Source organism: Apium graveolens, chromosome 3 (genome assembly GCF_009905375.1).
Source record: "Apium graveolens cultivar Ventura chromosome 3, ASM990537v1, whole genome shotgun sequence".
Lineage (NCBI taxonomy): Eukaryota > Viridiplantae > Streptophyta > Magnoliopsida > Apiales > Apiaceae > Apium > Apium graveolens.
The window spans coordinates 261521101-261536183 of NC_133649.1; the positions used below are offsets into that span (position 1 = coordinate 261521101).

Genomic DNA, 15083 nt, shown 5'->3' on the forward strand with positions numbered 1-15083 from the left:
GGAAAAAATGCCCTATTTTTGATTTTTTTTGTATTTTCTTCTTATTTTCTTTTTTTCTCAACTACTAATGTACAACAAACATGGGTTGCCTCCCAAGAAGCGCTTGGTTTATGTCGCTAGCTTGACGTAGAATTATGAGATCAAGTTGACAATAAAAGCGAAAGGTATGTTGATATGAAGTTTCTTGAACACCTCTAGAAACTTAGGAAATTGCTTATCCAACTTTTTCTTCTGCAGCCTCTTAGGAAAAGGAGGTGGAGGATAGACCTGTTTCTCCCCTGTTATTTAGGATTGAAAACTAGGGTGTATGCTTTAACCTACATTCCATGGTTGTTGTCCCAGAACTATACCAAAATGGCATATGCTCTAACCTACTTGCCATAAGTTATATAATTATGATAAAAAAATTACGACTAGATTATCACATCAATAACTAACTTGCCAAGAATAAAAAATATGCTTTCATCTATCGTGTCATAAAAATTTAAGTACTTATTCGAATTTAACTATTTCATTTTTAAGTACAAGTTTTGGTATAAGTAACTGATTCAATATTATTGAATGGAATTTTAAATTTTAATTTTTTAAGCAACAATGTAAGTACTTTTCAAATTTTAAATTCAACAAGATCTTTCATATATGGAACAACCAGTGCGAATCTTAGATCAAAAAGAGAAAGTGTTTAGAAATAAAGTGGTGCCTTTAGATAGAGTTTTGTGGAGGAATCCTAAGATAGAAGAATCAACTTGGGAATTAGAAAGTGAAATGCGAGAGAAGTATCCCTATATATTTGTTTAGACTAGATTCTGAGGACAAGATTCTTTTAAGGAGGTAGATTGTAATGACTGGGAATTTTTGAGAATTAATTATGCAAGTAAAGTGTAAATTAGATGAATTATGTGTTATTTTATTTAATAGAAATGTTTAAATGAATATTATATTCCAGTTTGACATGTCATCCAGTATAAAGAATATGGGAAGCGTAGTTGAAAATGCTCAACTATGTGTTCTCGCCATGGTTGTTGTTATGCTTTCCCACAGACGACGCTAAATGTTATGGATTGAAAACTAGGGTATATTCATTGCTATATTTATTACTAGGGTTCGTGAGCTTCAAGGCTCAATTTGACTGCTCTTGTGTCTCAGTGACTCGATCTGCCTTAACAAGATGCCTACGCACCTTGCTGATTGCCAATGATCAAGTCAAAAAATATAGTTCCAATTTGGTGTGGGTGAGATCCCTTATATGAGTGTTGGGAGTCCTTGAGTTGGACTAGAATTAGGAGACTTGGTGGACAAGTCTCTGAATTAGAATGGACTTTAGAGTCCTAGAAAGTAGGAAACTGATTCCTTATCTTATGAGGGCTCTTGGAGGCTAATCTCCAAGGAATTGTGCCCTTATATGGACTTAATTTATCAGCTGATTTACCCCTTAATAATTAATTTCGTAATTAATTAATATTCAGGGTTTTGGGCCCTTTCTAACGGGCTTAACTGTCAGCCCAATTCTGGTATAATTTATGCGATATTAATTACACAATCAGGGTATATTTTACTCCTTATCATTTCGCCCCAACTTCTGGGAAACCGTAAAAGATTTTGCAGAAGTTAAGTTCATTCGTTCCCTTAAAGGGTATTATTTTTGCGTTAGGTGTGGAGCGACCTACACGTTTACAACGATTTGTCCTTGTACGTGACTTCAGGGTTATTTTTGAATCTTCCCTATTGCTTTCTTTACCTTATTCCTATTATTTAGGAGTTATCTGGTATTTTTTTCTAACTTCACAGGAATTTTCCCTAATTTTTGGGATTTTTCCTTAATTTACAGAAATTTTCCCTTAATTCTGGGATTTTTCTTTAATTTACAGGAATTTTCCCTTAACTATAGAATTTTTCCTTAATTTACAGGAATTTTCCCTTTAATTCTGGGATTTTTTCCTTAATTTACAGGAATTTTCTCATAAATTTTGGAATTTTCTCTTAAATTTTGGAATTTTTCCTTAATTTACAAAAATATTCGCTTAATTCCGGGATTTTTCCTTAATTTACAGGAATTTTCCCTTAAATTCTGGGATTTTACCTTAATTTACTGGAATTTTCCCTTAAATTCTGGAATTTTTTTTCTTAATTTACAGAAATAATCCCTATTTTCCAAAAATATTCATAATTTCGAGGAAAGGATTTTCTGTATTTTATTTAATTTATTCAGGAATTCTCTTCAGAATTTATTATTTTTATTTCTCCCTTTTTTCTTTTTTTTCTTCTTTTTTTACTGGAATTTCGACCAAGAATCTTTTCGGCCAGGATCCTGGTCGAATAAGACTTCACTTTATTGTGGTCAACAACTATTTCGGTCAGGAAAGTTCGACCGGGATCCTGATCGATTTCGGTCAGGATCTTGGTCCTGGTCTTATAGTTCTAACCGAATAAAGCTCCTCATTTTCCAGGTCGTGGCCTATTTCGACCAGGACTGTTCGATCAGGAATCCTGACTGATTTATTTATATATTTTATTGTGGATTTGGGCCTTACTAGGCCTTCATTCTTTGGGCCCTTTGCTGGGTTTTCTAATATTTGGGCCCTTTACTGGGCTTGATTTTGTTTTGAAAATTCTAAACTTGGGCCCTTATACTGGGCTTTTGCTTTTTTACCATAATTGGGCTCCAGCCCTGGGCCTACAGAGTTTTTTGTTGGGCCTTCATTCATGGGCTTCTCTTTTTTTATGGGCCCGATTTTTCTGAGTTTTTATGCACAATATCCAGAATGTTCTGGAATTTCATAGCATCCTTGGAATTATTTCTATAATTTAATATTTTATTCTCCAGAGTTATCTGGATTCTTCCAGAATGTTCTAGGTTTTGGGCCCAATTGGGCTTCTGACCGGCTACAGACGGTTGAACTTTTATTTTACTGGCCCAATTACCGAATATTTTTTGCTATATAAGGGGGATGGTGAATTGAGAAATCACACTTCTCATTTCTCATTTCTCACACTCTCCTCCTCCTTCTTCTCCTCTAGAAACTTTCTAGTGATAAACTAGCCTTTTCCAGCCTTCTTCTCTTTCTTCCAAAGTTTCAAGTTATCATCCACCCCTATCGATGGCGGATAAAAGTTCCGAGAAGGCGTCCAAGATCGTTTCCGCTTCCAAACGAGGTAATGAAATCGAAATCCGTTCTTCTTATATGTCTTTATTAGACATGATTACTACTAAGGGGTGAATACCCATCTAATGCCCATTTAGATTCGTTTGATTACTATAATAAGTGGTATAATGTAGATGCTATTAACAAGCTTAACACCACATACAATGTTCGTCCCCTCTTAGGATTATTCCTGCTGAAGGTGGTGATCGCACATGCCACTGGAAGCCCGACACTCTATTCATCTATGTAGACGACCTTACGGCTGCGACTTAGGTTTCCATTTCATGATTTCATTCCCATCTTACTAGCAGACTTACAAATTAGTCCTTGTCAGCTTTCCCCTAATGCTTGGAGAAACATTTTATGTTTCATGGTTTTGTGTCTTAGAAGTGGTTTTTCTCTATCAGTAGCTGTCTTTAGGAAACAATTTCAGTATTACAATAGTTCCCAAAATTCTTGTGGCTGGGTCTATATTAGACAAAGGCCCAAATGCAAATAGATTTTTAAAAGTGCCTCGATCCCTGATAATAACCAACACTGGAGGGATAACTTCGTTGGACTTAAGTGGGAGAATGGAGACTGGGGCACCTTCTTTAGATCTTCCTTCGGAAAGGTCAATAATGGTAGCCTCAAATCCATTAACCTTACTCCTAAAGAGACTATCATCTATGACGAGCTCACAAAGGATAATGGCATAACTCCCAGCTGGACTTTATTAGAGGAGTTTTCCCTGATCCATGTGGGGCTTTCCTCAGTTTCTGTGCAGGGTATTTTTCTTCCCTTCTTATTTTTACCTTCTTTCATGCATTATTAACACCACTTACTTTTGTTTCTCTTTTGTTTTTGCAGCTGCTAAGGAAATCAATGAAGAGAACCTGCCTGTTGTTGAGGAAACAACGAGGATGAAAAAGGCACGGCTCGCAGGGTTGGATACCCGGGAAAAGGCTTTGGAGCCTAGCTTTTTGAGGAAGCATAAGGAGCCTATAATGGAGGCTTCCTCAGGGGGAACTGAAGTCCCAAATGCTTCTTCTTCTGCTAGTTGCTCCCACTTCTGTTGCCACTGGTGCTTTCCAGCCTCTCTAGGGGGTTCCGTCGGGGGATTCCGTGGTTGGATCCACAAAACATGCCTGGGATTGGTCCTACCACTCTGTGACCCCTAAGGATTTTACTGATATCGTGGCAGGCCCAGATTTGGAGAGGATAAAGCTTATGGGTGCTCAGTCTCTGGCCTCGGTATGATCTCTCCTCTTAACTCCTTTTTATTTTATATACTCGTAGCTTTCTATTGCCTTACGCTTTTTGTTTACCATTTTGTTTTAGTCTAATGCTTATTTCCGAGCGGCTGTAAGGCAAGCCGAGTCTTGGAAGAAGGCCTCGGATAATGCTGACAATGCCCTCCGGAGGCAACAGAGAAAGTATGCTTCGCTCGAGAGGAAGATGAAGCACAAGGAGGAGGAGGTGGGAGAGGCAAATGCCGAGTTGGTCACCCTGAGGGCTGCGAAGGATAGAGCAATTGATGCTTATCTCGAAACGGAGGAGTTTACTCAGTCCATGAGGGTGAGGGACAACACGGTGTCCCCTGGGTTTTTTTGGACTGGCTGGGACACGGCCCTTGGGACCGTGAATGAGGCTTGTCCCGATATTAGCTCAATGGACTATGTGTTCCCTGATGATGAGACTCTACTACAAAGGTTCCACACCCGTGTAGTTGTCTCAGATCATATCCCTCAGGACCCGCTTCTCCCTCCTCCCGAGTCATCTTCCAGGCCTGCAACAGCTAATCACAACTCTTCTTCCTCCGATACCGGGACTGCTGAGACATCCAGCGAGAGCGGAGGGGATGATGACATGGATGCTGAGGGCACCTCCGCTCCTTAGAGTTTTACTACCCCTGTGTGGCTTATTTTTTTATCCTTAAGACTATCTTGTTTATTAAACTTTGTATTTCTTATTCAAACTTGGTTTATTTATCAAACATTATGCTCTTATTGGAATTTATGCATCTAGTTCATTTGTCATGCCATAGGGACTTTAACCATATTTTGGAAATTTTATAAATTTCATAAACTTTTGGGACTCATCCCTTACACAAGCCTTAATAAACCTCAAATTTGAAAGAGTATTCTTATAAAACTAAAACATGAAATCCTAATCAAGCAAAGCTTCAAGGTGCTTTTCAACCTAATTGTCATTTTGACAAGTGAGAATCATGCTCATCCATCTTACACATAGTAAATTTTCAGGTTTTGTGTGTGCCAGGTTCTTGGGACTTCAAAACCCTCCATACTCTCTAGCTTGTAGGATCTTCGTCCTTGAACACTTTTGATCTTGTATGGCCCTTCCCAATTTGGGGAGAGTTTTCCCTTCTGCCCTAAACCAGAAGCTTCCACATTCCTCATAACCAAGTTTCCTTGCTTGTAAAATCTTTCTTTCACCCTTAAGTTGTAGTAAAAAGAAGCCATTTTTTCTGATATTCCACTATCTTGGCATGTGCCTCATCTCGTACTTCATCAATTAGATCCAGGGCTAGCCTTTGTCCTTCCTTATTTCTTCAGCATTGTATGCTTGGATCCAGGGAGACGAGTGTGATATTTCCACAGGAACAACCGCCTCTGCTCTATTCGCTAACATAAAGGGTGTAGCTCCAGTTGTGACTCTACAAGTAGTCCGATAAGCCCAAAGTATCGGGAGTATTTCATCCACCCAATTATTCCTTGGATTTCTCGATCCTCTTCTTTAGACCATCTAGGATTATACGATTCGCCACTTCCACTTGCCTCTTGCGGATGACCTACGGAGGTAAACCGGAACTCAATCTCATTCTCCTCGCAATACCTTTTAAACTCCTCATTATTGAACCGTGTTCCATTACCGGTAACTAGGATAGGGGAATTCCATATCCTCACATGATATTTTCCCACAGGATTTGTGCAACTTGCTTGGTTGTGATCTTAGCTAAAGGCTTAGCTTCAATCCACTTAGTGAAATAATTTATGGCTACAATCAGGAACTTCCTTTGAGCTGTGGCCATAGGAAAAGGTCCAAGTATATCTATTCCCCATATAGCAAAAGGGATGGGAGAATTGATGGAAGTCAGCATCTCATGAGGTTGTCGAACAACTGGTGCATATTTTTGATAATGTTCACACTTCCTCACATAGTCTTTGGCATCGGCTATCATCTCTGGCCAATAAAAGCCTAAACGGGTTATCTTATGCGCTAGTGCTCTGCCCCCCAAGTATTGTCCATAGATTCCTTCGTGCACTTCTTCAAGAGCCAAACGTGCCTCATCAGGTCTGAGACATCTTAAATAAGAAATCACATAAGATCTTTTGTACAGAATTCTATCGATCAAAGAATATCTCAGTACTCGAACATCCAATTTTCGTGCTTCAGTCATATCATTTAGTAGCCAACCAGTTTGAAGATGGACCTTATTGGGATCTATCCATGATGTCCCCATCCCTATAGGGGCTACAAGCTTAACAACAATGCTCCGTGTTTTCAAAATGCAAAAGTACACACTTCCTGAACTTTTCTCTATCTCTGATGAAGTGAACTTAGACAACGCATCCGCCTTAGCATTTTCCTCCCTTGGAATGTGCTCAACATGGCATTCATCGAACCGAGTCATCACAGCCCTTACTAGGCGGACATAATTAGCCATTATATTATCTCTTGCCTCAAAATCTCCCTTGACCTGGGATATGACCAGCTTCGAATCCCCACAGACTTTCAAGTTCTTGACCCTCAATATTCCTGCTAGGCTGAGGCCAGCTATCGGAGCATCATACTCTACTTCATTATTTGTAGTTGGGAATTCTAGCTTCATAGCATATTCAATCAAGAACCCATTTGGGCTTTGTAAAACTAGCCCTACTCCGTTTGAATTTTTTTTTGATGTTCCATCAAAATAGAGAACCCAATATTCCTTCTCTTTAACGCCCTTTTCTTTATCTCCTTTATCATCTTCTGTGTCTTGAGGTATAGTATCTTCCTGCCCCCCGACTTCTTGGTTGGGTATGGTACATTCCACCATGAAGTCAGCCAATACCTGGGCTTTTATTTTCATTCATGGCTTGTACTTGATGTCAAATTCTCCCAATTCTATTGCCCATTTAATCAGCCTCCCACTAGCTTTGGGACTATGAATGATGTTTCTCAAGGACTGATTTGTTAGCACTTCAATTTTATGAGCGTGGAAGTAAGGACGCAACTTCCTTGAAGCCATCACCAAGGCTAAAGCAAACTTCTCAATAGTTGAATAATTCAACTCAGCTCCATGCATAATTTTACTCACATAATATATGGGTTTCTGGATTTTAAGTTCCTCCTTAACCAATACAGCGTTCAAGGCATTTTCTGAAACGGCCAAGTATAAGTACGAAGTTTCATTCATAGTTGGCTTGGCCAACAACGGGGCTTGAACCATATATTTTTTCAATCCTTCAAATGCCTCCTAGCTTTCCTAAGTCCATATGAAATCTTTAACCTTTTTCAGGGATTTAAAGAATGGAAAGCACTTATCTCCGAATTTGGAGATGAAACGTCCCAGAGTTGCAACTTTTTTAGTGAGTTCATGAACGTCCTTTATGAAACGCGGTGGTTCCATATCCAGGATAGCCTTTATTTTATCAAGACTGGCCTCGATTCCCCTCTTGGAGACCATCAGACCTAAAAACTTTCCAAATCCCACTCCGAAAGCACACTTTGCAGGATTTAACATCATTTTGTGATATCTCAACACCTCAAAGGCTTCCCTTGAATGGGTTATATGATCAGCCTTTAATAAACTCTTGACTAACATGTCATCAACATAAACTTCCATAGTTTGGCCAATAAGATCCTTGAAAATCTTATTTACCAACCTTTGATAGGTGGCTCCTACATTCTTGAGACCAAACGCCATAACAAGATAACAAAACACACCAAAGTTAGTAATGAATGATACCTTTGGGATGTCATCCTTATACATCTTGGTCTGATTGTATCCACTAAATCCATCCATGAAGCAGTCATTCAGATTGGTGACGGGAAACAGTCATTTGGGCATACGTCATTCAGATTGGTGAAATCCATGCACATTCTCCATTTTCCATTAGCCTTTTTTACCATCACAGGGTTTGCTAACCATTCCAGAAACTGTATCTCCTCAATGAAACCAGCCTCTAAGAGCTTCTCTACATCTTGCTTAATATATTCCTGCCTCTCTGCAGCAAAACTTCTTTTCTTTTGTTTCACAGTCTTCCGATTTGGATATACGTACAGCTTGTGAGTGATTAGTTCCAGATCTATGCCAGGTATATCAGCTGCTGACCATGTAAATACATCACTATTCTCTTTTAAAAACCTCACCAACTTCCCCCTAAGGGGCTCCTCTAGTGAAGCTCCAATGAAAGTTACTTTCTCAGGATCCTTGGGAGCCAAAAAAATCGGAACCAAATATTCTGCTGGCTTCCCTCTTTTCTCATTGTTCTCATGAATATCCATACCTTCGATGGGCAGAACCTGCCCTTAACTCCATCTTCCCTAATACAGGCCACATAACAACTCCTTGCCATCTTTTGATCTCCTCTCTCTTCTCAAATCCCATTCCGGGTGGAAAACTTCATCACTGTATGGTAAGAAGAAGGGACTACCTTAAAAGCATGTATTCCCATTCTTCCCATGATTGTACTGTAAGTTGATCCAACCTTTACCACTATGAAATCTAACATCTATGTTGCTTATCTTGGTTCCTGGCCTATGGTCAGTGATAACTTAATTATCCCTTCCACGGGGCATTCCACTTCAGAAAATCCATATATCGGCATATCAGTTGGGATTAATCGAGAATCATTATAACTCATCCTTATAAAGGTATCATGAAGCAAAATGTCCACTGAGACACCATTGTCTACAAGGACCCTCTTCACTGGGTTGTTCCCTATTATCGGTGTTATGACTAGAGGATCGTCGTGTGGAAATTTAACACCCTCCAAATCAGAATCATCAAACGTCATTGTCACTCCTGTTTTAGCCCTCTTTGGAGCTTCCCTGATAATATGCACAACTTCTCTAATATAAGCTTTCCTTGAGTTTGTGGATGAACCTGCAACAGTTGGTTCTCCAAAAATCATATTTATCACTGGCCCTCGGGGTCGTGGTCCTCCAAAGATTGCATTTATCACCGGTCCCCTGGGCTGGGGATTTCACCCTTGATCGTCTTGATCCCTCCTACGATTATCAAAATTCTTTCTTCCATTGTTATTCCTATGTCCTCCATCTCCGGTATACTTGCTCATCCTTCCTTTTCGAATAATGAACTCTATCTCATCTTTCAATTGTCTACACTCACCGGTGTCATGACCAACATCCTTGTGAAATATGCAATATTTTCTCTTATCTAGCTTGGTAGGATTAGCCTTCAGGGGCTTAGCCAATGATCATCTCTATCTTTCACGATCTCCATCAAGATCTGACTTCTAGGAGCGTTCAACTTAGCATATTCAGTGAACTTTTGTCCAGTTCCTCCCTTCTTCGGGGTTGAATCAGTGCTTTGCTCAGTTCTAAGATACTTGTCCTTAGCAATATATTCCAGATTTGTCTTTCACTTCTTTCTGTTGGGATTTATGCATACACGGAAGCGTGGATTACAATTAAAACGCATAAAATCCCATATAAATGTATATAATTCGTGAATAAATCGAGGGATCGATTACTAACCTTTAAAAGCGATCCAAGAATGATGAGCGGAGATCCAAGGTGGAGTGTGAAGCACTCCACCGGTATTCACCAAGAGATCGAAGTATTGGAGGGAGGAAGAGGTTGAGAGAATTAGGGTTGCCTCCTTTTCTTTTCTTCTTGAAAATTAGGTTTTTTCTTTGGTTGAGGCAAATAGGGTTTATAATAGTATATTTATAGGCAAAAATTTCAGCTGAAAATTTTCCCATAAAATATTATTATTATTTTTAACCCTTTAATTGATTATTCTCATTAACCAATTAACTAATAATTAAAACACCTTTTAATCATTAATCCTTTTTCTAAATACTTTAGAAAATAATTCCCTCACTGATTTAATTTCCAAAAGTTAAATTCTTAAATAATAATATTAAGAACTTTTTCTTAATTAATTTATAATTAATTAAATCTCATTTAATCAATTATTAAATTTGCTAATTAATTATTTATTTCACAAATAAATAATTACCAGCCATTATTAATTAATTCCTCCACCATTTAAATCATTCTCCTTTTTGGTGTGACCCTGTAGGTTCAATATTAAGCCGGTAGTAGAAATAAATAATAATAAAACTATTTTATCATTATTTATATAAATTCTCTAATTCATTAAATATGATTAATTAATAAAATAATCATATTTATTCTACATCGTGAGGGATACTTCTCAGCATATCGCGACTATCCGGATAATACGAATTCACTGCTTAGAATACCAAGAACCTATTCAGTGAATAGTTACCGTACAATCAATTCCTTCTACCCTGCAATGTCACGATTAAATACAAGGCATGGAACTCGTGTCAATCCTATCTTATTTAATCATATGCTTTCCCATTCACTATGTTTAGTTCTAATTAATGTGAATTAGAAACTCCCTTCTAATTTCATTCACTCTGGCCAGAGATTCCTGAACTAACATAAGTGGATCAGCATTGAACATTCTCTTCCTTCACGGGAAGGGGTAGATCCTTTATTGATCATACACTATCTTCGTGTACAAATTCCTACACCCAGTAGAGCCCTTATTATTGTCCCTGGAGACTAAGAACTAAACCAAAGTATAGTTCAGTGTACACAAGATGACCTGACACGTGAGTGAACTCCATCCGTTGTTCAGCTGTGTGAGTCATGTTCAGTGAACTTATTCTATAATAAGCACCTACATACTAGATATAGTGTCACCACACAAATATCTATGAGAACAGACATCCTTCATAATGAAGCAAGCATAGTATGTACTGATCTTTACGGATTACTAATTACCAGTTAGTAATCCTATGAACAGGAACTATTTAAGTTCAGAGTTATCATCTTTTAGGTCTCATTATTATGATCTCATCATAATCCATAAAAATCTTTACTCTAAACTATGGTATATCTTATTTAAACACTTAAATAGATAAAGCCCGCAATAAAAACAAAATAAGTCTTTTATTAATATAATTGAAATCAAAACAAATTACATAAAAGTTATCCCTAAATCATCATACATGATTGGACTTAGGACACATCTCTTTCACTTTCCACCAGCAGGCTTGTTGCTCACTACTGTCTTTCTCATGCTTTCCTTCACTTTGATGTACTTCCCGGCCATGCCTTGAAGTTATAACATGCTTTCACGGAGTGCTTGGCTAACGACATCTTGAAGAACTCGTCCATAGTTCCCTGCTGCAGTACTATCATAGCTACCTTATCATCAAGGTCTGGGACCTTCAAAGCTTCCTTGGTGAAATGATTCAGATAGTCTCTCAAAGACTCTTTTGCTCCCTACACAATGCTCATGAGGGATGCTGAACTTTTTTCATGCACTCTCCCACTGATGAATTGCTTAATAAAGGCTTGACTTAGAACTCTGAAGGACCCAATAGAATTCGGAAGAAAACGGCTATACCATCTTTGAGCCACTCCCGATAGAGTTTAAGGAAAGGCCCGACACTTAATAGCGTCGTTCACGGGCTATAGCAATAGTGCATTAGAGAATGTCCTGACATGATTAGCGGGATCTCTAGTGCCATCATAAGCTTTGATGGTGGGCATCTTAAACTTCCTTGAGACATGGGCATTCATTATTTCTTTAGTGAATAGTGGAGTGGGATCATCAGGATCTCATAGGGGCAGAAGATCACTTGGATCAGCCCTTGGGAAAACAACCCTTCTTCGCAGCGGACCATACAGGTCTATGATTTGAGGAGGATTTCTCCTCCTTGGAGGTAATGGGGATCTTGGGGTCAGCTGCACCTCCAGGTCACGCTTCAGCCTTTGGATCTCAGCCTCGTGAGCCATGATTCTCTCATGCACTTCTTATGGATTCGTCCCTCTGGTGCTTCTAGGATGCTGATTACCATCAGGAATCGGCTCTTTGCTAGCACGCCTCCTTCTTGGAGCAATATCATCATCTGAGGATTTCAGAATCTCTCTCAGTATAAGGGCCAGAGAATTCTTGATCCTCCGGGATAGGTGCCAAACACCGTATATATTGGGGCATCTACTCTTGCACTTCTCTCCGATTTGCATGTCCACTTCCTCCAACCTCAGGGTAGAGGGGTATCCCATAAGGGGGGTTAGTGGTCACAATAGTGGAATACTCATACCCAATGGGTCGAGGATTCACAGGTGCATGTAGCTACTGAAATTGGGAATTCGTCCCTTGAGAAGTCGGGGATTCATCCCTTGTAGAGCTGGGGGATTCATCCCTTGTGGAGCCGGGGGATTCGTCCCTTGTGGCTGAGGCTCGGTTGCCCCTATCGGGGTTCCACCTTGGGAAGAGGCATAGGACGAGTGTGGGGGTATCTCCACCGTTGACGAAATCATTTGAGTTGTTCCATCTGTTGTTCCTTTAAGGGCGCTGTTTCCACTCCGTGTTCTCACCATGGTTGTTGTTATGCTTTCCAACAGACGACGCCAAATGTTATGGATTGAAAACTAGGGTGTATTACTTGCTATATTTATTACTAGGGTTCATGAGTTTCGAGGCTCAATTTGACTGCTCTTGTGTCTCGTGACTCGATATGCCTTAACAAGATGCCTACGTACCTTGCTGATTGCCAAGGATCAAGTCAAAAAATGTAGTTCTAATTTGGTGAGGGTGAGACCCCTTATATAGGTGTTGGGAATCCTTGAGTTGGACTAGAATTAGGAGACTCGGTGGACAAGTCTCTGAATTAGAATGGACTTTGAAGTCCTAGGAAGTAGAAAAACTGATTCCTTATCTTATGAGGGCTCTGGGAGGCTAATCTCCAAGGAATTGTGCTCTTATCTGGACTTTATTTATCAGCTGATTTATCCCTTATTAATTAATTTCATAATTAATTAATATTCAGGGTTTTGGGACATTTCTAATGGGCTTAACTGTCATGCCAATTCTGGTATAATTAGTGCGATATTAATTTCGCAATCAGGGTTTGTTTTACTCCCAATCACCTGTATTACCCTCAGGAGGAGTGTGTTCCACAGTTTTCTTCCTTGATTCCACTTCTACTTCCTTCTGCACATCTTCTTCAGCCAAAACTTCAGATTCTTGAACTTGAGATTTTTTGGGGCTTGCAACCTTCCCAGACCTCAATGTAATTGCCTTAACCTTCTCTTTTTCTTGCCTCTTTCCTGGAAATTCTGTCACTAGAGAGTGTACTAGGTTGTCGATTTAACAAAACATTGACAATCTGTCCAATTTGATTTTCCAATGTCTTGATAGAAACCGCTTGGCTCTTGCACATGAACCTCAACTCCTCCAATTCAGATTTTTCATTAAATTGAATTGTACTTCCATGTAGTAGTTGTTGAAGTTGGAGTTGTTGTCTTGGTGCATATTTCGGTTGTTGAAAACTAGGAACGTTGAATTGTCTTGCTGCATACTGCTGATAAGGCTGTTGCATCACATTCTTATTGTTGCTCCAGCTGAAGTTAGGATGATTGCAATTGTTGGGATGATAAGTGGCTGGAACTGGTTGCTGCGACCTCTGAAAGTTGCTTACAAACTGAGCTGATTCACTAGAAATAGCACACTGCTCAGTTTCATGCGCACATGCACAAGGCTCATAAACACTTATGATCTGATTAACTACATAATTAACCAAAGAATCTACCTTCATCGTTAAAGCCTTAAGCTGAGCAGCTATAGTAGTAGCTGCATCCACCTCCAGAATTCCTGCTACGTTGCCTTGAGGTAGTTTATGAGTTAGGTTCCGGTATTCATTAGAAGCCATCAGTTCAATCAACTCATAAGCTTCATCGTAGCTCTTAGCCCATAAGGCTCCACCTGATTCTGCATCGAGCATGGGTCTAGAATAGTGATCCCAAACCATTGTAAAAGCAATTGATGATCATCCAATCAGGCATCCCATAATGAGGACACTTCCTAAGCATCTCCTTATAACGCTCCCAAGCTTCACATAAAGACTCTCCTGATTGCTGCGCAATTTGAGTGAGAGTGTTTCTGATTGCAGCTGTCTTTGCCTATAGGGAAGAATTTAGTAAAAAACTTTTGAGCAAGATCTTCCCAAGTAGTGATAGAAACTGCTGGTAGAGAATGTAACCAGTACTAGCTGTATCCCTCAGAGAGAATGGGAAAAGCCTCATCTTAATAGCATCTTCAGAAACATTGTTGAATTTGAAAGTGTCGCAGATCTCGATGAAAGCTCTAATGTGCATGTTGGGATCTTCCAATGGAGAACCCCCAAACTGGACTGAATTATGCACAATCTGAATTGTGCTAGATTTGATTTCAAAAGTATTAGCCGCGATGGCTGGTCTGACAATGCTAGATTGAATGTCATTGATCTTTGGTTGAGAATAATCCATCAAAGCTTTCGGATTCACTACCGGTTCTCCCATTGCAATAATAGCTTCTTCTTCAACTTTCTCAACTTCTTCAAAAAATTCTTCAACTACTTCTACTTCTTCCAGTGCTTCTTTACGAGATTGAGAACGTGTTCGCATATACATTCTCTAGAGTACCTGAAACACCAACAAAGTAAACAGGTAAAATATACGAGTCATTGAACTTTAATGACCACTGATGTCAAGCACATAAACTAAATTAAACACCGAGTCCCCGGCAGCGGCGCCAAAAACTTGTTAGGGCGAAAACACGCGCTAAAATTACATGCAAGTATACGCGTTCGCAACTAGTATAAGATATAAATCAGATTCAAAGCCTCAGAGACTCTTTTCAGTTAACTTAAGTTTATGCACCTATACAACAATGGTATGGCTATC

At 39.3% G+C, this 15083-nt stretch overlaps 1 non-coding gene across 1 annotated transcript; it reads left to right on the forward strand.

Annotated features, from left to right (window-relative positions):
• Nucleotides 1–14202: 14202 nt before the first annotated feature.
• On the forward strand, nt 14203–14309 carry LOC141715475 (small nucleolar RNA R71). The gene has a single exon (XR_012572237.1). It is a non-coding gene; the product is annotated as a small nucleolar RNA R71 (small nucleolar RNA).
• Nucleotides 14310–15083: the final 774 nt, after the last annotated feature.